This window comes from Haematobia irritans, chromosome 3 (assembly GCF_050003625.1).
Source record: "Haematobia irritans isolate KBUSLIRL chromosome 3, ASM5000362v1, whole genome shotgun sequence".
In the NCBI taxonomy this organism is placed as follows: domain Eukaryota; kingdom Metazoa; phylum Arthropoda; class Insecta; order Diptera; family Muscidae; genus Haematobia; species Haematobia irritans.
Window position 1 is genome coordinate 209,356,720 of NC_134399.1, and position 26,934 is coordinate 209,383,653.

Here is a 26,934-nt window from a genome sequence, read left to right on the forward strand (position 1 = left end):
CAAACATGTTATGCTAGTTTGTGAACATAGTATGCTTGCACTTAAAAATATTGTGTTACAAAATTTGAGTTCCAAACCTATAATTTTTACACCCAAACATATGAAAAACAGTCTTTTTCGTCCGTGTACGGCCCAACCGATCTTCAGGTCATATATACTTCTTCGATTTCGGCTTGTTACTACACTAATGTAGCACTATAAAGCCAACTATGATGTTTCATCGTCGTATTTTCGCTCAAATGATAGTGTCATTCATACAGGATCCAAAATCTATGAGTGTCCTTTATTTTTGGAAATCAATTTCGAGAATGTTGCTTTGTTCTTTTTCCCAATCGGAATCGCCATTATAGTCGGCACTGCCCGACTTTAGACTTTCCTTACTTGTTTTATTCTGCTTTTACAAATTTATTTTCGATTTTAGCGGCTAATCAGGACACCTTCATGTCCTTATTAATAACCCAACAAAAAAATGGAAGTTATTCCGCAAACATTTCTTTTATAGCGCATCCCGGAATCCCCCATCTATTTTATCCACTTCCAATGCAGTAATTTTGGACAAGTCCACAAACATTTCTTTTAATGCACATCCCCGGTTCCCACATCTATTTTTTTCGTCCGTTTGGACGAGTATTAGAAAGTAAAGTAGTAAAGGCTCCTAGCAAAAAAAATTTGCAATTTTTCTGGAATGGATTTAGATTTTTTTCGACAAAAATGTATATAATTTGTACCATTGTATTAATCCTTACTCTCATTTTAACCTATTTGAAACAAAAAATTTTAAAATTACTCACTAAAATATCAAAAAATCGAATTAAAAAATTGTATTAAAAGAACTTCCTGTGTAGTTAAAAGACCCCACTACAATTTGAATCTGTGCCGTTTGACTTTCTCACTTCCATGGACGTTTTTTTGAGAAGGTTTTGCAAATTAAGATATTTTTAATGTTTTGTTGATTTTTAGTGGAAAAATATATTTATACAAAAATATGCGCAAAAAATAAAACCGATGTTTAATTTTTTTTTTAATTTTAATAAAAAAAATAACCGATGGTGAGATTTGAACCTGTGTTCTTTATTTTTTCATTCATACTAATAAAGAACATCTCGACAAGTGATTACAATGTTATGCATTGGTGTCATATTACGATCATATCATTTCGATGATTCACATTCGATGGCGTTTGTGGCTGAGTGTGCTGAGGCGTTCTGTAATGGTGCCAACAAACCCAGGTTCAACCCCCAGTCGGAGCGAAAATGTTTTTCAAATTGAAAAAAATTAAATAATAAGAAAATAAAAATGTAATAAAAAAATATTGATAAAAATAAAAAGTGAAATGGATTTTTATTTTTTTTAAATTTCTTCAATTCAAATGAACTTCAAAGGAACAACTTCTAAAGTAATGCAAAATAACCAAAAATGAAGTACCTTCGTCCTATGAAAAGCCCATGTTAAAATCATTGGAGATGATCCAAGTTTGCACTACTTCCGGTCACACAAGTTGGGAATCCAAACTACTTTCTATGGAAGCTCTTTTTATACCCTCCACTATAAGATGGGGGTATATTAACTTTGTCATTCCGTTTGCAACACATCGAAATATTGCTCTAAGGCCCCATAAAGTATATATATTCTGGGTCGTGGTGATATTCTGAGTCGATCTAGCTATGTCCGTCCATCCGTCCGTCTGTGGAAATCACGCTAACTTCCTAACAAAACAAGCTAACGACTTGAAACTTGGCACTATTAGTTGTTATTGATGTAGGGTGGACGGTATCGCAAATGGGCCATATCGGATCACGTTTACGTATAGCCCCCATATAAACCGATCCTCAGATTTGACCTCCGAAGTCTATTGGAGGAGGAAAATTCATCCGATCCGGTTGAACACCGGTTACGTGGTGTTAGTATATGGTCTCTAACAACCATGCAAAACTTGGTCTATATCGGTCCATAAATATATACAGCCCCCATATAAACAGATCCCCAGATTTGACCTCCGGAGCCTCTTGGAAGAGCACAATACGTCCGATCCGGTTGAAATTTGGCACGTGTTGTTAGTATAGGGTCTCTAACAACCATCCAAAAATTTATCGAAACTCAATTAATTTTTAATCAATAATTTATTTTATTATTATTTATTTATTTATAATTATTTAACATTAGTAATAATTTTCTTTGAATTGTCATACAATTTAGCGTTGTTTTTAGGAATTTTCCGTTTTTAATTACAGTTGGATTTTCTTGGAATTTGAGCCAAAATTTTATGATTCTCGATGTATGTAGAAAAGAATTTTTTCCGAACACAATTTTCAATTATGTTTTTATTTGGAAATATTTTGAAATTTAATTAAAATTTTAATTAAAAAACTTTCAATCATTTTTTAACTGTGTTTATTTTTAAAAATTTTTTATATCAGTTAATTTGTTCATTGATTCCGTTTCCAACTTCATTCAACTTATCAATTGGAACTATTTTGATGATATTTTTTCTGTAAATGAGAATACCATGAAAAAACTTTACAATAATTCATAATTAAAGACGACATATTTATATCGCAAAATTTTTGTTTGTAACATAAAACCAAACAATATTCTTTGAAAATTCAAATGATAAAAACCCCTGACTGCAGTCACAAACAAATGGAAGTACATTTCCATTGTCTGTTATTCGAGTAACTTGCATCTGACATTTGTGCAATCACAGTTGAGTTCATTATTACCTCACAAATTCATGGAAAAAATATGGGATAGCTTGGAATGGGGAAAAGTCAAAGTAATGTTAACCATGCAGATATATGGGAATATTCATAGACCTGGTAAAAGGCAAAAATCACTCTGGCAAAAAGATTATATTCCTTAGTCTTATTCCTAGACTCAACCATAAATAATGGTTGGTTGAATAGTTGCCTGCCTGACTGCCTGCCTGCCTTCCTTTGTGGTTAGCTGGCTCATCAAAACTGCAGCAACATGACATTCTGTGACGCCTGCCTTTTTTTTGTTATCTTAAACAAGATAGAGAACACCAGGAATAAAAAGAGAGAGTAAAACTTAATTCAGGAAAAAAAAGTTTAATACAAAATTTGTTTGGCTCTAACAAGGCATGAATGCGAAATAAGATGGATGATAAAAAAACTTGCATTATTTCATTTGCTGGATTAAAGTTTCTGTAATCGGGAATTATTTTTATATTCGTCATTCGTTCGACGTTTTTATGTTTTATATATATCCTATATCTCTATAAGGGTTTTAAACTTTGAGTAATAATAATAAAAAATTGAGAACATCACACAGTTTTTTCGGGTTTCAGAACTGATGTTAATTTTCGGCAATGAAGAAGTTCCGATAGTGAAACAAAAACCTAATTAGTTCAAGAAACAAATTTTGGATGTAATTTTCTTACTTAATCCACTGATCAATCATGGATTCATTTCATTTTTCCAATTAATTTTTAAGAGAATATTTTTATATGGGACGGGTACACCCAAAGAAAAAATGCTTCACTTATGAACGAAATTTTAGACAAACGAAATTCCTCTTTATTATGTAATATTCACCTTAACACCAATTAAACCCGAATTTATGACAAAAATTACACCGATTATCAGTCATCCTTTATATTTGGAGCGTCAGAGGAAAACTACAAAAATTTTTCTATAGAACTAAAATTTGGTCAAAATGTTATTTCTATAGAAAATTTTCCGAAAGTTTTTTTTCTATAGAAAATTTTCCCAAAGTTTTATTTCTATAGTAAATGCTGTCAAAATTTTATTTCTATAGAAAATTTTGTCAAAATTTTATTTCTATTTCTATGGACAATTTTGCCAAAATTTTATTTTTATAGGAAATTTTATTAAAATTTTATTAAAATTTTATTTAATAGAAAATTCTTTTAAAATTTTATTTCTATAGAAAATTTTGTCAAAATTTTAATTCCATAACAAATTTTGGCAAAATTTTATTTCTATAGAAAATTTTCCCAAAATTTTATTTATACAGAAATATGTTGGTAAAATTTTATTTCTATTGAAAACTTTGTCCAAATTTTATTTCTATAGACAATTTTGCCAAAATTTTATTTCAATAGAAAATTTTATTAAAATTTTATTTCTATATAAAATTTTATTAAAATTTTATTTCTATATAAAATTTTATTAAAATTTTAATTCTATATATAATTTTGTCAAAACTTTATTTCAATAGAAAATTCTTTTAAATTTTATTTCTATAGAAAATCATGTCAAAACTTTATTTATTCTTTATTATTTATTATTTTACTATTTCTATAGAAAATGTTGTTAAAATGTTATTTCTATAGAAAATTTTGTGAAAATTTTATTTCCATAGAAAATTTTCCCAAAATTTTATTTCTATAACAAATGTTGTTAAAATTTTATTTCTATTCCTATTTTCCAAAATTATATTTCTATTCCTATTTTCCAAAATTATATTTCTATAGAAAATTCTTTTAAAATTTTATCTCTATAGAAAGTTTTGTCAAAATTTTATTTCTATAGAAAATTTTCCCAAAAGTTTATTTCTATAGAAAATTTTGCCAAAATTTTATGTCTATAGAAAATTGTGGCAAAATTTTATTTCTATAGAAAATGTTGATAAAATTTTATTTATATTTCTATAGAAAATTTTATTAAAATTTTATTTCTATAGAAAATTTTGTAAAAATTGTATTTCAATAGAAAATTTGTGAAGTACCTCATAGTTGGAGAGGAAATTGTTCTTCAAAATTTTATTTCAAATGTTTATACATTTCTATTTCTATAGACAATTTTGCCAAAATTTTATTTTTATAGAAAATTTTATTAAAATTTTATTTCAATAGAAAATTCTTTTAAAATTTTATTTCTATAGAAAATTTTGTCAATTTTATTTCCATAGCAATTTATGGCAAAATTTTATTTCTATAGAAAATTTTCCCAAAATTTTATTTCTTTGTCAAAATTTTATTTCTATTTCTATAGACAATTTTGCAAAAATTTTATTTCTATAGAAAATTTTATTTTTTATTATTTTTTTTTTTAAATAAATAAATAAATAAAATTTTATTTCTATATGAAATTTTATTAAAATTTTAATTCTATATATAATTTTGTAAAAACTTTATTTCAAAAGAAAATTCTTTTTATTTTTATAGAAAATCATGTCAAAACTTTATTTATTCTTTATTATTTATTATTTTATTATTTCTATAGAAAATGTTGTTAAAATGTTATTTCTATAGAAAATTTTGTCAAAATTTTATTTCGATAGAAAATTTTATTTCTATAGCAAATGTTGTTAAAATTTTATTTCTATTCCTATTTTCCAAAATTATATTTCTATAGAAAATTCTTTTAAAATTTTATCTCTATAGAAAATTTTGTCAAAATTTTATTTCTATAGAAAAATGTTGTTAAAATTTTATTTCTATTGAAAACTGTCAAAATTTTATTTCTATAGACAATTTTACCAAAATTTTATTTCTATAGAAAATTTTATTAAAATTTTATTTCTATATAAAATTTTATTAAAATTTTAATTCTATATATAATTTTGTCAAAACTTTATTTCAATAGAAAATTCTTTTAAATTTTATTTCTATAGAAAATCATGTCAAAAATTTATTTATTCTTTATTATTTATTATTTTATTATTTCTATAGAAAATTTTGTCAAAATTTTATATCTATAGAAAATTTTCCCAAAATTTTATTTCTATAGCAAATGTTGTTAAAATTTTATTTATATTCCTATTTTCCAAAATTATATTTCTATTCTTATTTTCCAAAATTATATTTCTATAGAAAATTCTTTTAAAATTTTATCTCTACAGAAAATTTTGTCAACATTTTATTTCTATAGAAAATTTTCCCAAAATTGTATTTCTATGGAAAATTTTGCCAATATTTTATGTCTATAGAAAATTGTGGCAAAATTTTATTTCTATAAAAAATTTTGCCAAAATTTTATTTATATAGAAAATTATGAGAAATTTTTTTTCTATTTCTATAGAAAATTTTATTAAAATTTTATTTCTATAGAAAATTTTGTAAAAATTGTATTTCTATGGAAAATCTGTAAAGTACCTCATAGTTGGAGAGAAAATTGTTCTTCAAAATTTTATTTAAAATTTTTATACAATAACATAAAATTAAAATTAAGGTTCATATATCGAATTTTCAATCTCTTTGTGTGATATATTAATAAAGCTATTCAAGTCTTCCAGTTTAAATACCAAAATTATAATAGATTCTTAATTCCAATAAACCTTTAAACCAAAGATGCAAAATCCTGAAAATAAGTCTTAACCTATATTTGAAGCTTCTTTAGTTATATTAAATCTAAATCATCAATATACCAGTTAATTTAAAGATGATTTCTTTAAATTAAAAATGTTTTTCTATACTTTAAGGAAAGTTCTCCTTAGTACAAAGACATACTACTTTAACGGAGGGAAGCAAATGTCCAAGATTTGTGTAAATAAAATGTTCATTATTATAAAGAAATTTGTCCTTAATATTGTGTAAATTGCGTAACCTGAAATTTAGGTTGCATAATTTTTCATATTAGGTCAACATTTTTTTCTATGTACCAAAGAAAAACTTCAAAGTATATCCAATAAATTTTCCTGAATTTCCTATTTACTTATTTTTTAATATAGTTTAGTTAAACTTTTCTAAAATTAACCTACATTTCCTTTTCAGTTCGGTTCACTCAACGTGTTTACGAGTTGTATTAAAACCTTATAACTCTTAAAATTGTAAAGGATATAAGAAACTTCCCATGTTCCACTGCTCTACCAGCAACTCCTTTCCCTTTCTTGACAAACAATTAATTTTTATCATCATTATCATGCAGTCCGTCACTCATTCACAGTCATAGCTTATTTTGATGTACTGAGCTCTGAGCTCCTGAATGTATGGATTTGCATGCTAATTAATTATTGGAAACAAACAAACCAGACCCTGTGGTAGTTGAAGTTAAAATGATACATGACTTGCAAAACAAAACAAGTAGAAATAAAACTGAAAAATGGAATGGAAATTATCAACAAAAAAGGAAATGATTCGCCAGCTCACCGGTAATTGTTGCTGTTATGCTCTAATAGGGCTCTATGTAGACAATTACCTTCAACGAGGGTTAAGGATGACTATTTTTGTTGCAAAACGATTGTTATCATCCATAGGTTGGCGGCGACAAAGCCAATTCATGGCATAAACAAAGGAATGGGCGTTGTCTATTACGCGGTGAGAGTAAGGACTTGGACTAAAAGGAATATTAAGAGACGACAATGTCGGGTCTTTTGCTGTGCTTCATGACTTCCTTTTAATTAATTGGATTATAGCCATGATAGAAAATAAATGTAAACGAAGTATACTTGAGGAAAAATGTTGTTCAACGAAAAATTTGTCAAATTATTATATAAAATGACCAGTCAAAATGTTATCAAAATTTTATTTCTATTGAAAATTATGTCAAAAATTTTCTTCTATAGAAAATTTTGTCAAAATTTTATTTCTATAGAAAATTTATTTAAATTTATTTGTACAGAAAATTTTGTCAAAATTTTATTTCTATAGAAAATTTTGTCAAAAATTTATTTTTATAGAAAATTTTGTCAAAATTTTATTTCTATAGAAAATTTTGTCAAAATGTTATTTCTATAGAAAATTTTGTCTAAATTTTATTTCTATAGAAAATTTTGTCAAAATTTTATTTCTATAAAAAATTTTGCCAACATTTTATTTCTATAGAAAATATTGTCAAAATTTTATTTCTATAGAAAATTTTGTCAAAATTCTATTTCTAATTTTAAATTTTCAAAATTTTATTTTTATAGAAAATTTTTTCAAAATTTTATTTCTTCAGAAAATTTTGTCAAGATTTTATTTCTATAGAAAATTTTGTCAAAACTTTATTTCTATAGAAAATTTTGTCAAAATTTTATTTCTATAGAAAATTATGGCAAACTTTTATTTCTATAGAAAATTTTGTGAACATTTTATTTCTATAGAAAATTTTATCAAAATTTTATTTCTATAGAAAATTTTGTCAAAATTTTATTTCTATAAAAAATTTAATCTAAATTTTATTTCTATAGAAAATTTTGGCAAACTTTTATTTCTATAGAAAATTTTGTCAAAATTTTATTTCTATAGAAAATTTTGTCAAAATTTTATTTCTATAGAAAATTTTATCAAAATTTTATTTCTATAGAAAATTTTGTCAACATTTTATTTCTATAGAAAATTTTGTCAAAATTTAATTTCTATAGAAAATTTTCACAAAATTTTATTTCTATAGAAAATTTTCACAAAATTTTATTTCTATAGAAAATTTTCACAAAATTTTATTTCTATAGAAAATGTTCACAAAATGTTATTTCTATAGAATATTTTCACAAACTTTTATTTCTATAGAAATTTTTGTCAAAAATTTTTTCGAGGAAGCTGATGAGGAATGTGGTAATTCTGAAACGTGCGTCCGTCCAACCATCTTGCAGTCTATAGGGCTTTGCCCAAATAAATTTGACAAACATTATTTTCCTCGGTTGGTTAAGCTACACTTGTAGTTTAGTCAATGCATGGTTTTAAGCTGAAATAAAAAAACAACAACAATGCATAAAGAACAAAACCAACAATAACAAAACAAAACGAATGGAAAAAGAAGAGGAAGCACGCTCAAAATAATCCCAGCCAACTGCACTGAAATCGATGATTTGACAGTGGCATAGGAAAAGAGATATGGTTGTTTCGAATTTATTTCGGCATAAGCCGGCTATCATGCAAAATTTTATTTGTATAGAAAATTTTTCCAAAATTTTATTTGTATAGAAAATTTTGTCAAAATTTTATTTCTATAGAAAATTTTATGAAAATTTTATTTCTATAGAAAATTTTGTCAAAATTTTATTTCTATAGAAAATTTTGGTCAACACTTTATTTCTGTAGAAAATTTTCACAAAATTTTATTTCTATAGAGAATTTTCACAAGATTTTATTTCTATAGAAAATTTTGTAAAAATTTTATTTCTATAGAAAGTTTTGTCAAAATTTTATTTCTATAGAAAATTTTGTCAACATTATATTTATATAGAAAATTTTGTCAAAATTTTATTTCTATAGAAAATTTTCACAAAATTTTATTGCTATAGAAAATTTTGGCAAAATTCTATTTCTAAAGAAAATTTTGTCAAAATTTTATTTCTATAGAAAATTTTGTCAAAATTTTATTTCTATAGAATATTTTGGTCAACACTTTATTTCTATAGAAAATTTTCACAAGATTTTATTTCTATAGAAAAATTTCACAAGATTTTATTTCTATAGAAAATTTTGTCAAAATTTTATTTCTATAGAAAATTTTGTTGAAGTTTTATTTCTATGGAAAATTTTGTCCCAAAATGTTATTTATATAGAAAATGTTGTCAAAATTTTATTTCTTTGTCAAATTTTGTCAAAATTTTATTTCTATAAGAAAATGTTCACAAAATTTTATTTCTATAGAAAATGTTTATTTCTATAGAAAATGTTATTTCTATAGAAAATTTGTGAAGTACCTCTTAGTTGAAGTGGAATATTTTGCAAACATCAGGAATTCTACGTTAACAGTAAAAAAGCTTCCATTTTTTGTAGAATTCTACCGACTACCACAGATCGTGGTAATAAGTCGAATAAGTTTAGATGAGCAATCAAAAAGGCGTGTGTCTATTGACTGGAGATGGGACACACGCAGCTGTGCTGCTATCAATTACTGATAGGTCTGAATTGAGGCGTCTGCACTTGCCCGATCTTTGTTTCCTCCGGTGCTATGAGCGACGTTGCAGCTCCAAGCTCAGGATTAACCTTATTGATTCTCGCCGCTTCAGCTGCAGTATCCTTAAGAATCCTGTTAACGCCTGTCTGGTATGCTCCCTCTTTGGTAACGCTGGATCTAGCGCTCTACACGCACAGAAAAAACATGTTTGGACATGGTTGCCGCATCCATTTAATGCTTATTTAGAGTATGTAATTGTCGCGAAAACCATGTATTTTGTCTTTGTAAAAATATTTTCGAGCGGAGAAAAATATATGTTGGCAATAAGCATTAAAATGGTTCTCAAATGCCGCAAACATGTTCTATTATTTAAATGATAGAATTTGAGACCATTATATGGTCAGGAAAATCATGTACCTGACCATTCAATTTTTTTTACTTTTTTGCAGAGAAAAAAGTATTTTTATAGTTTACGAATAGACATGTCTACAACCATTACATGGCCATAAAGACCATGTACATTGTTTTCGTGACCATTTAATTTTTTAATTTTTTTGTAGCGACAAGAATTTTATAAAAACATTGAGCAGGTACACACGATTTTCATTTTGCGTGTCAGTCGTGTGTTGATTGTTTCTTGGAATGGACGGAGAATACGGAATTATTGTGTTTTGTGTTAATTTATTTATTCAGAAATGGCACGTGGTTTTATGTGAATACAAAAAAGGGAAGTGTAATTGAAACAAATGTACCTGGTTTTTGGTCTGCATTTTGACATAGTATAATTTATTTTTATTTGCAGTTATATGATGTCTGTGTTTGTACATTTGATGGGCACGAAGTAAATATGGAATGTTTTCTTATTGTTGAAATTGAACCAAACTAGAGTGTGTAAAAATATGTGATGTTTGCTTGCACGACATAGTAAATACAAATAAACAATGAATTAGTTTATAAATAAATAAAGTTGATTTTGTGTTTTCTTTTCTCAAGTGGCGTCCTTTTTTCGACGACGAAAAAAGTTTTTTCATAAAAATCAAAACATTTTAGGTTGTGACCATGTTCCTTTAACTAGAAGAAAAACATTTTTGACGAATAACATAACATTTTAGATCGTGACCATTGTCTTTTAATGGAAACAAACTTCTTTTGATCAATATAATAACATTTTAGATGAGGACAATTGTATTTTTCTTAGAACCATGTTCACTGAGCCAAAATGGTTGCAGGTTTAAATGTTACATGGTCGCCGCAAAAATAGCTGCTATCATATTATTTTGCTCTTTGAATATGATTGTGACAATCATGTTTCTTCTCTGCGTGTATTATTTCCCCTTTGTGGTCGCCTTAATCCTATTGCCATGGCATGATAAATAATATTTTTTATTTATTTTGGATTTTTTATGATAAGTGGATTTTGGTCGTATGTCAAAATGGTTTCCTCTATAATGACACACAAATTGCATATCCTTGGAAGAAAAAAACACTTTAATGTCACTAATTTCATATGCGATTTTTGCGTTATTTTTTCGTTTGTCTTAAATATGAAAAATATGCTATAATTTCAATCATTAGTGTCATCAAGTGTCCAATTATCAATCTACACCGTTGCCTTACTTGCAGCAACATGCTTTTTGAAGCTATTTAACAATTAACTGATGCAGGAATATAATCCACCACACAACACTTTGGTGCTGATGATCTTTTTAGCTAATCCACAGGCCTGTTGCGGCGGCCTAATGACTTTGACTCTGTCTGCATTTTTGTTAAATGACGGTGTTATTGAGTGTAATTAAAGAAATTTAACGCCTGGTTGATTCTTTTCTCTTTTCCAAAGTGTTTGGTATTTTTTTTTTATTTCTATTAAATTTTACTAAGAAATCTTAATAATTTCATTGGCATTGAGGCCAATTAACGATAACTAATTGCATGTCAAAACTAAAACTGAGCCATGTTTGATACAGTCTGACAATGGTCTAACGGCATTTTAAAAATTTTCTTCTGACTAACACCAAACAGAGAAAAAGTTTTAAAATTTCATGATACATCTTTTTTTTGGAAAATGCAATGAACGTAGAATATGAAATGTAATTGAACTTACACTTGCAATGTTGGCAGGCGAAATATAAAAATTGAGGAGCTTGGATTTTGAATTTTTAAAATTTATTTTGAATTTTTAAAATTTATTTGTTCTTTGGAAAGGTCCTAAAAAGTCCAAATATATCGCTGGAAATTTTACCCATCGTAGACTTAACACGTTGAGTGCCGTATGTACCGCTGGCGATACCCTATATAAGGCAATTGACCGGTGAGTGGTAAAATATGAAGCGCCATCTCTTTCTACACGCAGAGAAGAAACATGATTGTCACAATCATATTCAAAGAGCAAAATAATATGATAGCAGCTATTTTTGCGGCGACCATGTAACATTTAAACCTGCAACCATTTTGGCTCAGTGAACATGGTTCTAAGAAAAATACAATTGTCCTCATCTAAAATGTTATTATATTGATCAAAAGAATTTTGTTTCCATTAAAAGACAATGGTCACGATCTAAAATGTTATGTTATTCGTCAAAAATGTTTTTCTTCTAGTTAAAGGAACATGGTCACAACCTAAAATGTTTTGATTTTTATGAAAAAACTTTTTTCGTCGTCGAAAAAAGGACGCCACTTGAGAAAAGAAAACACAAAATCAACTTTATTTATTTATAAACTAATTCATTGTTTATTTGTATTTACTATGTCGTGCAAGCAAACATCACATATTTTTACACACTCTAGTTTGGTTCAATTTCAACAATAAGAAAACATTCCATATTTACTTCGTGCCCATCAAATGTACAAACACAGACATCATATAACTGCAAATAAAAATAAATTATACTATGTCAAAATCCAGACCAAAAACCAGGTACATTTGTTTCAATTACACTTCCCTTTTTTGTATTCACATAAAACCACGTGCCATTTCTGAATAAATAAATTAACACAAAACACAATAATTCCGTATTCTCCGTCCATTCCAAGAAACAATCAACACACGACTGACACGCAAAATGAAAATCGTGTGTACCTGCTCAATGTTTTTATAAAATTCTTGTCGCTACAAAAAAATTAAAAAATTAAATGGTCACGAAAACAATGTACATGGTCTTTATGGCCATGTAATGGTTGTAGACATGTCTATACGTAAACTATAAAAATACTTTTTTCTCTGCAAAAAAGTAAAAAAAATTGAATGGTCAGGTACATGATTTTCCTGATCATATAATGGTCTCAAATTCTATCATTTAAATAATAGAACATGTTTGCGGCATTTGAGAACCATTTTAATGCTTATTGCCAACATATATTTTTCTCCGCTCGAAAATATTTTTACAAAGACAAAATACATGGTTTTCGCGACAATTACATACTCTAAATAAGCATTAAATGGATGCGGCAACCATGTCCAAACATGTTTTTTCTGTGCGTGTATGGGAAGTGAACAAATCGATAATATTCGAGGTGAACATAATCGAAAGAAAATTAATTCAGACAAAAAAGTAAAGCTTTTTACTATAAAATAAACACCCTCGCTCAAAATTTAAACAATTAATTGGAAATTTTCGAAAACAAAATATAAAAAAACAAGTATATACAGCAGTAAGTTCGGCCGGGCCGAATCTTAAATACCCACCACCATGAACCAAATATTAGGGTTTCCTTTTAAATTTCAGGAGGGCTTGAGGACTTGAGGACACAACCCGAAGATAAATTTAAAGATTTCACCTATGAGGACAATATCAGATTCTGGATTTATAAGAACCATTTTTGTTTGAGGTTTAGAGGAATCATTAACATCTCTTGTAAGTGTGCAGGAAAATTACAAAATAACGTCTTGATTTGAAATCTTAAATCTGTAGAAGTAAAATCTGGAAATTTTACATTGAGTTTCAAGCAATTTTCATGATCAGTGCGCCTTCTACACCCTCAAGAAGTGAAGTCGGTCTATATGGAAGCATTACCAAATGGACCGATAAAAACTTAATCCGATACACGTTTTTGTGAGCCTAAAATACCAGAATATTTACAATTTCAGGCATATCAGATAAAAACTACGGTTTCTAGAAACCCAACGAGTTAAATCGGGAAATCGTTCTTATGGGGGCTATACTAAAATATGGACCGATACTCACCATTTTCGGCACACCTCTTTGTGACCCGAAAATACCTCTAGATTTCCAATTTCAGGCAAATAGGATAAAAACTTCGTATTCTAGAAGCCCAAGAAGTAAAATTGGGGAATCGGTCTATATGGGGGCTATACCAAAATATGGATCGATACTCACCATTTTCGGCACACCTCTTTATGGTCCTAAAATACCTCTAGATTTCCAATTTCAGACAAATTGGATAAAAACTACGGTTTCTATAAGCCCAAGACCCCAAATCGGGAGATCGGTCTATATGGGGGCTATGCCATAATATGGACCGATACTCACAATTTTTGGCACACGTATTTGTGGTCCTACAATACCTCTAGATTTCCAATTTCAGGTAAATTGAATAAAAACTGCGGTTTCTATAAGCCCAAGAAGTAAAATCGGGAGATCGGTCTATATAGGGGCTATACCAAAATATGGACCGGTACTCACAATTTTTGGCACACGTATTTGTGGTCCTACAATACCTCTAGATTTCCAATTTCAGGTAAATTGAATAAAAACTGTGTTTTCTATAAGCCCAAGAAGTAAAATCGGGAGATCGGTCTATATGGGGGCTATACCAAAATATGGACCGATACTCACAATTTTTGGCACACGTATTTGTGGTCCTACAATACCTCTAGATTTCAAATTTCAGGTAAATTGAATAAAAACTGCGGTTTCTATAAGCCCAAGAGGTAAAATCGGGAGATCGGTCTATATGGGGGCTATACTAAAACGTGGACCGATACTCACCATTTTTGGCACATCTCTTTATGGTCATAAAATACCTCCAGATTTCAAATTTCAGGCAAATTGGATAAAAACTACGATTTCTATAAGCCCAAGACCCCAAATCGGGAGGTCGGTTTATATGGGGACTATATCAAAACCTGGACCGATATAGCCCATCTTCGAACTTGACCTGCCTGCAGACAAAAGACGAGCTTGTGCAAAATTTCAGCACGATTGCTTCATTATTGAAGGCTGTAGCGTGATTACAACAGACAGACAGACAGACAGACAGACAGACAGACAGACGGACAGACGGACATCGTTATATCGTCTTAGAATTTCTCCCTGATCAAGAATATATATACTTTATATAGTCGGAAATCGATATTTCGATGCGTTACAAACGGAATGACAAACTTATTATACCCCCGTCACCATTCTATGGTGGTGGGTATAAAAACAAGTACAGTCGAAGCTCTGTTTAACGAATATCCCATTTAGCGAAAATCCATTTTAACGAACGTCAAAATTCTTAACATTGAGTATTCTAAATAACGAACAATTGAACAAAATTTACGTTCGATTTAACGAAAAGGCTTTTAATCTTAAGAAAATAAACAACAACAAAATTCAGCAATATTTGACGATTGGGAGTATGGCTTAAGTCCTTAGGAAATGTCCACAAAGTACGGCATTCCCAAGATATTTAGATTCCATTAAAATGTTTGAAAACACATATTCAATGGCCGGGTAACTGGTAAAGTAAGGTTAGATAGAGTGGCGCAGCTTCGCTACGCACTGAAAAAAAAACATACTCGGTTCCAAAGATTTTGTCTTTACTTTAAAAAATTTGGTATTGATTCCGAGCCAAAGAAGCGGAGAATACAAGTAAGGATACTTTTAAGACAAAATTCTCTTTTAAATTTAGGTTTTGTGTACTTGCTTCTAGGAAGCAAATTTTAATTTTTCGCTTTCTCAGCTTTTTTTCTTCATATGCTATCAAAGTCCTTTAAAAACGAGTTAACGGCAACTTTATTTTCCAAATTAGGACTCGACTTCCAGTAGAAATTATGCTATGCTTGAAGTAAAAAACTTCTTTAAAATAAAGTTTTGAAAAACATGTCCTATATTTGAACGATTTTTTGCTTTGTAGTCAAGATGCAAAAAGACAACAAATTTAAAGACAATTTCATTAAATTTAAAGATTTTTTTCTTTCATGTAAAGATACCCATTTTTAAGTCAACTCAATTTTAAGGACAATATGACTTCATTGAAATGTTTATCGACTTTGGACAAGGAAAATAACTTTATTTTAGAGAAATGCGTCTTCTATGCTAAGCAAAATTTGTATTCGTATTTGAAAGACATGAAATCTTTGACCTCACGACAATATTTTTTTCAGTGCGGGAAATGGATCTACAATAGAACCGGTACAGGACTTCTCCCTGGTGTGAAAAGACCAGTCCCAGTTCTGGCCGAAACGTATGGTAGGGACCGGTCACTTCAACACGGGTTTGTCATTGACGGGGATAAATTTACACGGCAGGCCACGAATTGGACTCATTCTAAACTACATGACCTGGGAGAACTTAGTAGGACTAGACAGGTCCTCATGAAACAGTCTGGGACAAACCCTTAGGAACCGGTATTATTTTGATCATCAGATTTTGCATCAGAAAGAAAAACTTTTGGACTATGTTGGTCCATAGGTAAATGTCTAGATCAAATAAAATTTTAAAATAAAGAGAGTATAGAAATCAATAAATTATATGAAAATTTAAAAACTACGACAAACTCGAGCACTGGTCCTGTAATAGGTCTGTTAGTGGCAATATTTCGTAGGATTGCCAGTTGGACAGGTGGTGAATTTTTCTCTTAATATTGAGTGCTACCCGATTCTATATTTATCTCAATAACAAGGAACCTCCCTCTTATAGCTGAAGATAAACTATGAAATACACAGGAATATCAACATCATTAGTGAGAGGGATAAACTACCACTGAAAAACTTTTTTGGTGCCCGGTCGAAACGGCAATCTAGCGTCGAGGGTACATCTATGCCGACAGGAGCAGCGGAGTAGTGGTGTATGTAAGACGTTTTAGGAAGATGATACTATGAACACTAGGTTAGGTTATGTGGCACCCCAAGGTATCAGGCTCACTTAGACTATTCAGTCCATTGTGATACCACATTGGTGAACTTCTCTCTTATCACTGAGTGCTGCCCGATTCCATGTTAAGCTCAATGACAAGGGACTTCCTTTTTATAGCCGAGTCTGAACGGCGTTCCACATTCCAGAGAAACCACTTAGAGAAGCTTTGAAACCCTCAGAAATGTCACCAGCATTTCTGAGGTGGGATAATCCACCGCTGAAAAACTTTTTGGTGTTCGGTCGTAGCAGGAATCGAACCCACGACCTTGTGTATGCAAGGCGGGCATGCTAACCATTGCACCACGGTGGCTCCCTATGAACACTACCTATGCCTGGCCATTCTTGAAACCGGGCACTGGAAACAAATTAGGCAATTCGTCTAAGAAGTTAGAGTATACAAATTATGACATGGGTGTATATAGGCCCCCATACGACAGCGAATCTTGGATCCTCTCTTCAATCTAACCTAACCTAGATATATCAAGCTCATCAGGATTATTTTTTAAGTGTCTCTGTGCTTTAATTTTTTCAAATGATTATGAATTTTTACTCATCTGGTAAAATAACTTCGATTTTCAATAAAAGTTAACATTTAATATTCCCGTTCGATTTAACGAATTTTTCTAAATAACGAAAGGGCCTGACAATATATCGTTCGTTAAACCGAGCTTCGACTGTATATACAACCGTAAGTGCAGCCAGGCCGAACTATAATTTTGACATAATAAATTTTATTTTGTCAAAATATTTAAAATTTTGAGAAAATTTTCCACAGAAATAAAATTTTGCAATATAAGATTTCACAGAGGTAATTCAAAAATTTTCTATAGAAACAAAAAGTGGACAATATTTATAGAAATACAATTTTGACGAAATTTTCTATAGAAATAAAATTTGGAAAATTTTCTGTAGAAATAACATTTTGACGAAATTTTCTATAGAAATAATATTTTGACAAAATTTTCTATGGAAATAAAATTTTGAGAAAATTTTATATCGAAAAAAAATTTTGTCAAAATTTTCTATGGACATAAAATTTTAAAAAATTTTCTATGGAAATAAAATTTTGAAAAATTTTCTATAGAAAATTTTCTACAGAAATAAAATTTTGCAAAATAAGATTTCACAGAGGTACTTCACAAATTTTCTATAGAAATAAAATGTGGAAAATATTTTCTATAGAAATACAATTTTGACGAACTTTTCTATAGAAATCAAATTTGGAAAATTTTATATAGAAATAAAATTTGCAAACATTTTGTATAGAAATAAAATTTTGACAAAATTTTCTATGGAAATAAAATTTTGAGAAATTTTTCTATAGATATAAAATGTTGATAAAATTTTCTATAGAAATAAAAATTTGAGAAATAAAATTTTGCAAAATAAGATTTCAAAGAGGTACTTCACAAATTTTCTATAGAAATAAAATGTCGATAATATTTTCTATAAAATTAAAATTTTAACAAAATTTTCTGCAGAAATAAAACTTTGACAAAATTTTCCATAGAAATAAAGTTTTTTCAAAATTTTCTATAGAAATAAAATTTTAACAACACTTTCTATAGAAATAAAATTTTAACAACACTTTCTATAGAAAAAAATTGGGAACATTTTCTATAGAACTAAAAGTTTGACAAAATTTTCTATAGAAATAAAATTTTTACAAAATTGTATATAGAAATAAAATTCTGACAAAATTTTCTATGGATATAACATTTTGACAATTTTTTTTCTATAGAAATACAATTTTGATAAAATTTACTACAGAAATAAAATTTTGCAAAATAAGATTTCCAAGAGGTACTTCACAAATTTTCTACAGAAATAAAATGTGGACAAAATGTTCTATAGAAATAAACCTTTGACAAAATTTTCTATAGAAATAAATTTTTGATAAAATTTTCTATAGAAAAAAAATTTTGGGAACATTTTCTGTAGAAATAAAATTTTGACAAAATTTTCTATAGAAATAATATTTTGTTTGTTATTGTTGGCTTCTCTTCAATCGTTATTGTTGTTTTTGATCTCAGCTTAAAGCCATGCATTGACTAAACTACAAGTGTAGCTTAACCAACAGAGGAAAAGTATGCTTGTCAAATTTATTTGGGCAAAGCCCTATAGACTGCAAGATGGTTGGATGGACGCACGTTTCGGAATTACCACATTCCTCATCAGCATCCTCTACTTGCAGCAAAACTATCAACCAATTATCAGAATAAATTCGGGTAATTCACTCAACCCAAAGTGAACTACACTTGAACCTCCCGAAAAAGGGTTTGATAGTCGGCTACTGCCTAAAACAAATAAATTTGACAAGCATACTTTTCCTCTGTTGGTTAAGCTACACTTGTAGTTTAGTCAATGCATGGCTTTAAGCTGAGATCAAAAACAACAATAACGAAATAATATTTTGACAAAATTTTCTATGGAAATAAAATTTTGAGAAAATTTTATATAGAAATAAAATTTTGCCGAAATTTTATATAGAAATAAAATGTGAAAACATTTTCTATAAAAATAACATTTTGGCAAAATTTTTCTATGGAAATATAATTTTGATATAATTGTCTATAGAAATAAAATGTTGGCAAAAACCTTCTGCAGAAATAAAATTTTGCAAACTAAGATTTCAAAGAGTTGCTTCACAAATTGTCTATAAAAATAAAATTTGGACAATATTTTCTATAGAAATACAATTGTGAAAATATTTTCTATAGAAATAAAATTTTAACAAAATTTTCTATAGAAATAAAACTTTGACAAAATTTTCTATAGAAATAAATTTTTGTGACAAAATTTTCGATCGAAATAATATTTAGTCAAACTTTTCTATAAAAATAAAATTTTGACAAAATTTTCTATAAAAATAAACTTTTGACAAAATTTTCTATAGAAATAGAATTTTGAAAAAAATTGCTATAGAAATAAAATTTTTACAAAATTTTCTATAGAAATAAAATTTTGACAAAATTTTCTATAGAAATAAAATTTTCACAAAACTTTGTTTAGAAATAAAATTTTGACAAAATTTTCTATAGAAATAAAATTTAGTCAAAATTTTCTATAGAAATAAAAGCTTGTCAAAATTTTCTATAGAAATAAAAGTTTGGTAAAATTTTCTATAGAAATAAAATTTTGACAAAATGTTCTATAGAAATAAAATGTTGATAAATTTTCTATAAAAATAAAATGTGGACAAAATGTTCTAAGAAAAACAAACTTTCACAAAAATTTTTATAAAAATAAAATTCTGACAAAATTTTTTATACAAATAATATGTTGGCAGAATTTTCTGCACTGAACAGTGAACCCACCAGGAAGAAAACTTTCGGTTAATTTTAAAAAATTTTGAATATTTGTAGAAAATTTTAACTAAACAGTATTAAAAACGTTGGCATCACGCCGAAGTCATGAAAATAAGTAAATATTTTTCATCAAATTGAAGAAAATTTATTGGACATAACTAAGTTTTTTCACTTGTTAAAGAAAATTTTGTAGTTTGAATGAAAAACTTGGAGTTCAAAATTGCAATAATGTCTTTAGTGACATACGAAGTTCATGATGGACGTATTTTTGGTAAAATTTACAAATTTAAAGAAATTCTGAACTATTTTGTGGAAGGCACGAATTTAGTTAATATTTATGTTTCATTTGAGTATATTTTTTCCTCGGTTTTAGTTAATTTAACTAACGTACACAAAAAATTATTAGAGTAAAGGAAACTTTCTCCAAACATAATAATTCCATGAACTAAAATAAAGTTAAATTGGCTTTAGTGAAATAGAGAGTTCACTTTTTTTTGAGTGTGTAGAAATAAAATTTTGCAAAATAAGATTTTTTGTTTGGTAGTTTTTTGGTAAAGTTTTCTCCAAAAAGATCAGTTTTATTTCATACATGAAGAACATGTTTTCTTTTTTCAGTATTTGTTTACATTTTTTGAGTATGAACATGCATGTTCATTAAAAGTACACTTTTTATTATTATTATTATTTTCGACACTTTCGAGCATATATATTGCAATACTTCTGGTTTTTCCTTATATCTACTCAATGGATATTCATATATAAACATTCTAATCACTTTCTTTAAGCTCTGCCCCACAAATATGATTTATATGGGACCATCTATTAATGACACTGGTAAAATACAAAATTCCCACTTTTTACTAGAATAAACAATCACCTTTACTGGGGGCTTGTTTTACTTAATGGAAACATTTAATTATAATAAATATTTCTTTGACACCTTTCATGTCAAAGTCAATGGTGTGGCCAGAGAGTCAGTGTGAGACCTGTTGTCATCTCGAAAACCATGGAACGCTGTGATTCATGTTTTTTTTACACTTGTCCTCTGTGCAAAAAATCACCTTTCAAACTCAATTTCATGGAGATTTTCCTCTTAATTTACTTGGTAATTTTGAGCAAAATGTCAACGCAATAAAGGCCTACACATCAGAGGAGTTAAAGAAAAACAAGTTTCCACTTTTCAATCTCTCTCTCCCTCTATGTGCCCAGATCTCAGTTATTTCATTCCACTATTGTAATTGCGTTACATGTACCATGTCCATGGCAAGTATATTGCTTGTTAACTTGAGCTTTTCTTGTAATAACTGCAAATTTGCACGACTTTTTTATACACGTTCAATGTGTCAGTAATTTTGATTGAAATTATTTAATTGTTGAAGAGTCATTAATGAAACATAAAAGTGATTTAAATATAAATTATAAACAATATACTCATAATATGCGATAATGAAATTCGTGAACGCGATAATGAAATTCGTAAACGCTACTTTTGGGGCTGTTTTCATCTATAGCTGAATAGGGAAGCAGTGGCGGACTAAAAGAAAACACAAATTGGCTCCAAAACCCAAATGAAACATAGTCCCAAAAGTGGGATGACGCTACGTAATGAATACACACAGAAAACAGATTGGTTGGAAAACGTTTGCAGTAATAAATATTCGACACTCAGAACATAATATAAGTTGTCTCAATAGTTTTCCAGTATTGTTGAATATTATTTGTCCCCTACAACCATTTGGTGAAAATTGCAATAAGTTTTCTTGTGTGTTGAAAGATAAATAGTTGTGACAACCAAATGTCACTTCTATGAAAAATATTTCCTGACATTGGTACATACGACCTACCGTAAAGAAATTTCTCAACTGTTATTTAATAATCATCACTCACATTTGGTAACCACAGCCGAATTCGATTTTAATAATTTTTCAAATGTCAATGTCATTATTGTTAAATTCATTATATTTTGTATTATTAAATCCATAACATGTGAACATGGATTTCAACTCAAAACGAATACATATGGGGGAAAATACTGCCAAGATGTAAAACCTCCATGGGCCGCATACAAGGTATTATCTTCAAAAGCTTGCAATGGACTGAAACCGAATAAAAATCCATGGTTTGTAGCTGAACTGTTTATGTTTAAGGACACAAAATAAAATTTCGAATTTCAGGGATCAATGAAATCATCAAATGCGGCCTGTGGAAATCAAGTTTAGTTTATGGACCGTAAAGCATACTACGGTGGGTTATGGGCGCTAACGTTGTCTGTTGATTCGGATTTTATTTTGAAGGCGTTTTAAAGGCTATATCATTCGTTGAACTGTTCATCAAATTTTTCATTGAGGAGGTGTTTGTGTCATGGGTAATGATGAAAAGTCAAAGATTTTCGTTCGCAAATTTCAATCTCTTGTGGCATATGTACTTCCCTTGGGCCGGGTATGCCGTCTATAATCATTTTTTGTGCATCTGTATTTTGCTCTAAATAATATTTAAATAACAATAAACCTATAATTTGTAATTTAATAAAATATATGTATCTACTTTTCAATTCGATTGGGGATATTAATATGGTTGGGTGGTACAATCGAATAACGAAGTCACCCATAACCTATTTCATTAGTTAGGTGACACAACTGCCAACAGACAGTTGCAGCAACTTCCAAAATGAGGTTGGCAATAAATTCGATTATCACAACCAATCTGTATTCTCTGTGTATGAGCCCTATGAAAATGAGCCCCAACGAAATGTAACCGAAACATGAAAATCGACCCCAAAGCAAAATTAGGGCACATTTTCACTTTTGATTTAGAATCTTGTAAGTCGCCCTCTCTTATCGTTGCAAGTTCGCGCTAGCCCGCTTTGGATCTATATATAGGAGAACGCCGATTAGTTAGAGTTGAGACAAGAGTCATTTAAAAATATAGCATGGGTCACATCTTGCACGAAATTTTGAACATGAGCTAGTTGGGTTGTTTTTGTTGTAACAATTTTTTGTGAATTCATCCACTTTTTTCCACATCAGCTGGTATCCAGTTTAAGAAAGTATACGACTAGCATGGGATGTGTCCACAGTGATCTGGAGAAAACTACCAAAAAACTACCAAACAAAAAATCTTATTTTGCAAAATCTTATTTCTATAGAAAATTGTGTCAAAATTTTATTTCTATAGAAAATTTTGTCAACATTTTATTTCTATAGAAAATTTTGTCAACATTTTATTTCTATAGAAAATTTTGTCAACATTTTATTTCTATAAAAAATTCTGTCAAATTTTTATTTCTATAGAAAATTTTGTCAAAATTTTATTTCTATAAAAAATTCTGTCAAATTTTTATTTCTATAGAAAATTTTGTCAAAATTTTATTTCTATAAAAAATTCTGTCAAATTTTTATTTCTATAGAAAATTTTGTCAAAATTTTATTTCTTTAGTAAATTTTGTCAAAATTTTATTTCTATAGAAAATTCTGTCAAAATTTTATTTCTATAGAAAATTTTGTAAAAATTTTATTTCTATAGACAATTTTGTCAAAATTTTATTTCTATAGAAAATGTTGTCCAAATTTTATTTCTATAGAAAATTGTGTCAAAATTTTATTTCTATGGAAAATTTTGTTAACATTTTATTTCTATAGAAAATTTTGTCAAAATTTTAGGAAAAAAGCAGTATGAAATGTGGGGCTACGCTTCATAATGAATGTGAACCCTATAATAAATATAAACCCCAACTGAAGCATGAAAATCTACCCCAATAGTCTAAGTGAGCCCGATACTTCGGGCTGCCACCTAACCTAACCTACCCCAATATAAAATTTGGACTCATTTTCACTTTTTAATTAAAATACCGTGTGAAAATGAACCGTAACTGATGAGAAAAAATTTAACTTTCTATGAAGCAAGAAGAAGAAGAAGGAGAAAGTCTTAAGCCCTGCGCAAAAATAATTCGGGTGCGATATAATGCTATTCGGAACAAAAGAGCATATATTTGCCACCATTCGAAAAAAGGTCCCACCTGAAACTGAAACTAAAAGGAAACTGGGGTTCATTTTCATTCGAAATATTGAGGTTTATTTACATAATGCAACAGAGGCCCCAAAATTAAAATGAAGTTACACCTCCAAAAAAAAAATAAAATTTTGGTATTGTTGTTTTCTATAAAAATTTTTGGGGTCCTATTTCGTTTAGGTTTTGGGGCATCTATATCAAATCTGTTGAGAGATTGCAAAATTGTCGCTATGAATATGGGCCCCATGAAAATTAGCTCCTAAATCTGAATGAAATAAGACCCCAAAAAGTATATGAGAAACAACAACACCAATTGTTTTATGTTTTTTTGGGGCCCATTGCTTATGAAATTAAACACCAATTGGATTGTTCTTCGCTTTCAAGTGGGTCTATATTCATATTCTGAAATTTAACAAAGGTGGTAAATACATATATACACTCTGTTTTTCGGGTATTTAAGGTTTTCGCCAGAGTCTAAATTTAGTTAACACGATTCCAAAGATTTTCGTACTGAGTAAATTTATTAAATTTATTTCTTAAAACTTCATATTTTTTCCATCAGTTAGTGTTCATCTCACATGGTCTTTTAAATCAAAAATGAAAATAAGCCCTAATTTTTTTTTGGGGTCGATTTTCTTGCTTATGTTACATTTTATTTGGACTAATATTCGTTATGAAACGTAGCCCTCCACACTTGTGGCCCTGTTTCATTTAGGTTTTGGGGCTAATTTTTATGGGACCTATATTCATAGCATACATACATAGTACAGTAGAAAATTCGAACTTCTAACAAACTGTTAGTCTTTGTAACACCGAATTCACCACCATAAACAAAGCTGTGATAGTAATCTGAGAATACTTTGAAAATAAGAGACTTAAATTGACATTTAATAATTAAATTACATGTCCAGCTTATTGTGGTCTGTTTATTGTTATTCATGTTTTATTTTTCAATGGCGAGCAACTAAAAGTGTTAACAACAATCTCTTAATAATATTATTTTCCTCTTTATATGGATGTTTCATCTATGGTATTTGTTTACCAGCTGCCACTAGAAATGGCACCGGGAAAACACCACATCAGATGTTCATTAACAAATGTACTGGGGAATGGGGCTAGCGAATACCACGAAAAATTCCAACCAAAGAAACAACCAAAAGATGGGCAAAGAAAAACGAAACTAGAAAGAAACATAATAAACCGCAAAGTTTTATTTTCCACATTGTTTCCATTTCATGCCTGTCAATCATTCTAAACTAAGAAGGCATTCATACATATTTTCTTTCAGATCTTAAAATTATTTTTCATATACGTCTTAAGTTTTTCTTTCCATTTTTCTTTTTCGTTTTAAGAGTTTAAGACTAGAATATACGACGTAACTGTCAGGTTTATCCATAAAATGTTGGTTTTCTAAAGCATAAGATTGATTTCAAAATGGATTAACTAAAACTGCAATAAAAAACGATGATTTTTATAGTCATATTAACCGCGATTAACATTTTCAAACTAAATTATTGCCAATAAAATTTTGAGAACATTTTCTATACAAATAAAATTTTGAGAAAATTTTCTATGGAAATAAAATTTTTAAAAAAATTTCTATAGAAATACAATTTTGACAAAATTTTCTATAGAAATACAATTTTGACAAAATTTTCTACAGAAATAAAATTTTGAGAAAAATTTCTATAGAAATAAAACTCTGACACAATTTGTCTAGAAATAAAATTTTATTGTTATTTTTGATCTCAGCTTAAAACCATGCATTGACTAAACTACAAGTGTAGATTAACCAACAGAGGAAAAGTATGCTTGTCAAATTTATTTGAGCAAAGCCCTTTAGTAGCCGACTATCAAACCTTTTTTCGGAAGATTCAAGTGTAGTTCACTTTGGGTTGAGTGAATTACCCGAATTTATTCTGATAATAGGTTGATAGTTTTGCTGCAAGTAGAGGATGCTGATGAGGAATGTGGTAATTCCGAAACAGCTGTACATCCAACCATCTTGCAGTCTATAGGGCTTTGCCCAAATAAATTTGACAAGCATACTTTTCCTCCGTTGGTTAAGCTACACTTTTAGTTTAGTCAATGCATGGTTTTAAGCTGAGATCAAAACCAACAATAATGATTGAAGAGAAACCAACAATAACAAACAAAACGAAATAAAATTTTGACAAAATTTACTATAGTAATAAAATTTTGACACAACTTTCCAAAAAAAAAAACAAATAAAATTATGACATAAGTTTCTATAGAAATAAAGTTTTGACAAAATTTTCTATGGAAATAAAATTTTGACAAAACTTTCTATAGAAATAAAATTTTGACATTTTCTATAGAAATAAAATTATGACAACATTTTCTATCGAAATAAAATTATGAGAAAATTTGTTATAAAAAAAAATAAAATTTTGACAAAATTTTCTATAGAAATAAAATTTTGACAAAATTTTTGTATAGAAATAATTTTTTTTTCTAGAGTTTGTAAGGCTTGAGGTCATGTTGTAATAAAACAAAATAAAATCTTAGTTTTTTATAGTGTTTTATTTTTAATTCTTTCCAAAATTAAATTTTTAATATTTTTAATAATAAGACACAGTGACTTGCTCGCCACACAAAAAATTTTGTATAGAAATACAATTTTGACAAAATTTTCTATAGACATAAAATTTTGACAAGGTTTTCTATAGAAATAAAATTATGAGAACATTTTTCTATAGAAATAAAATTTTGACAACGTTTTCTATAGAAATAACATTTTGACAAAATTTTCTATAGAAATAAAATGTT

The 26,934-nt window shown here is 28.5% G+C and overlaps 1 protein-coding gene and 1 long non-coding RNA gene across 3 annotated transcripts in view; one reads left to right on the forward strand and one right to left on the reverse strand.

Annotated features, from left to right (window-relative positions):
* The window catches only part of sn (fascin domain-containing protein singed), a 134,445-nt gene that overhangs the window by 32,464 nt on the left and 75,047 nt on the right, over positions 1–26,934 (reverse strand). The gene's annotated exons all lie outside the window — the stretch shown is intronic.
* On the forward strand, positions 21,759–22,669 carry LOC142229800 (uncharacterized). The gene is made up of 2 exons (XR_012720494.1): positions 21,759–22,255; positions 22,311–22,669. It is a non-coding gene; the product is annotated as an uncharacterized LOC142229800 (long non-coding RNA).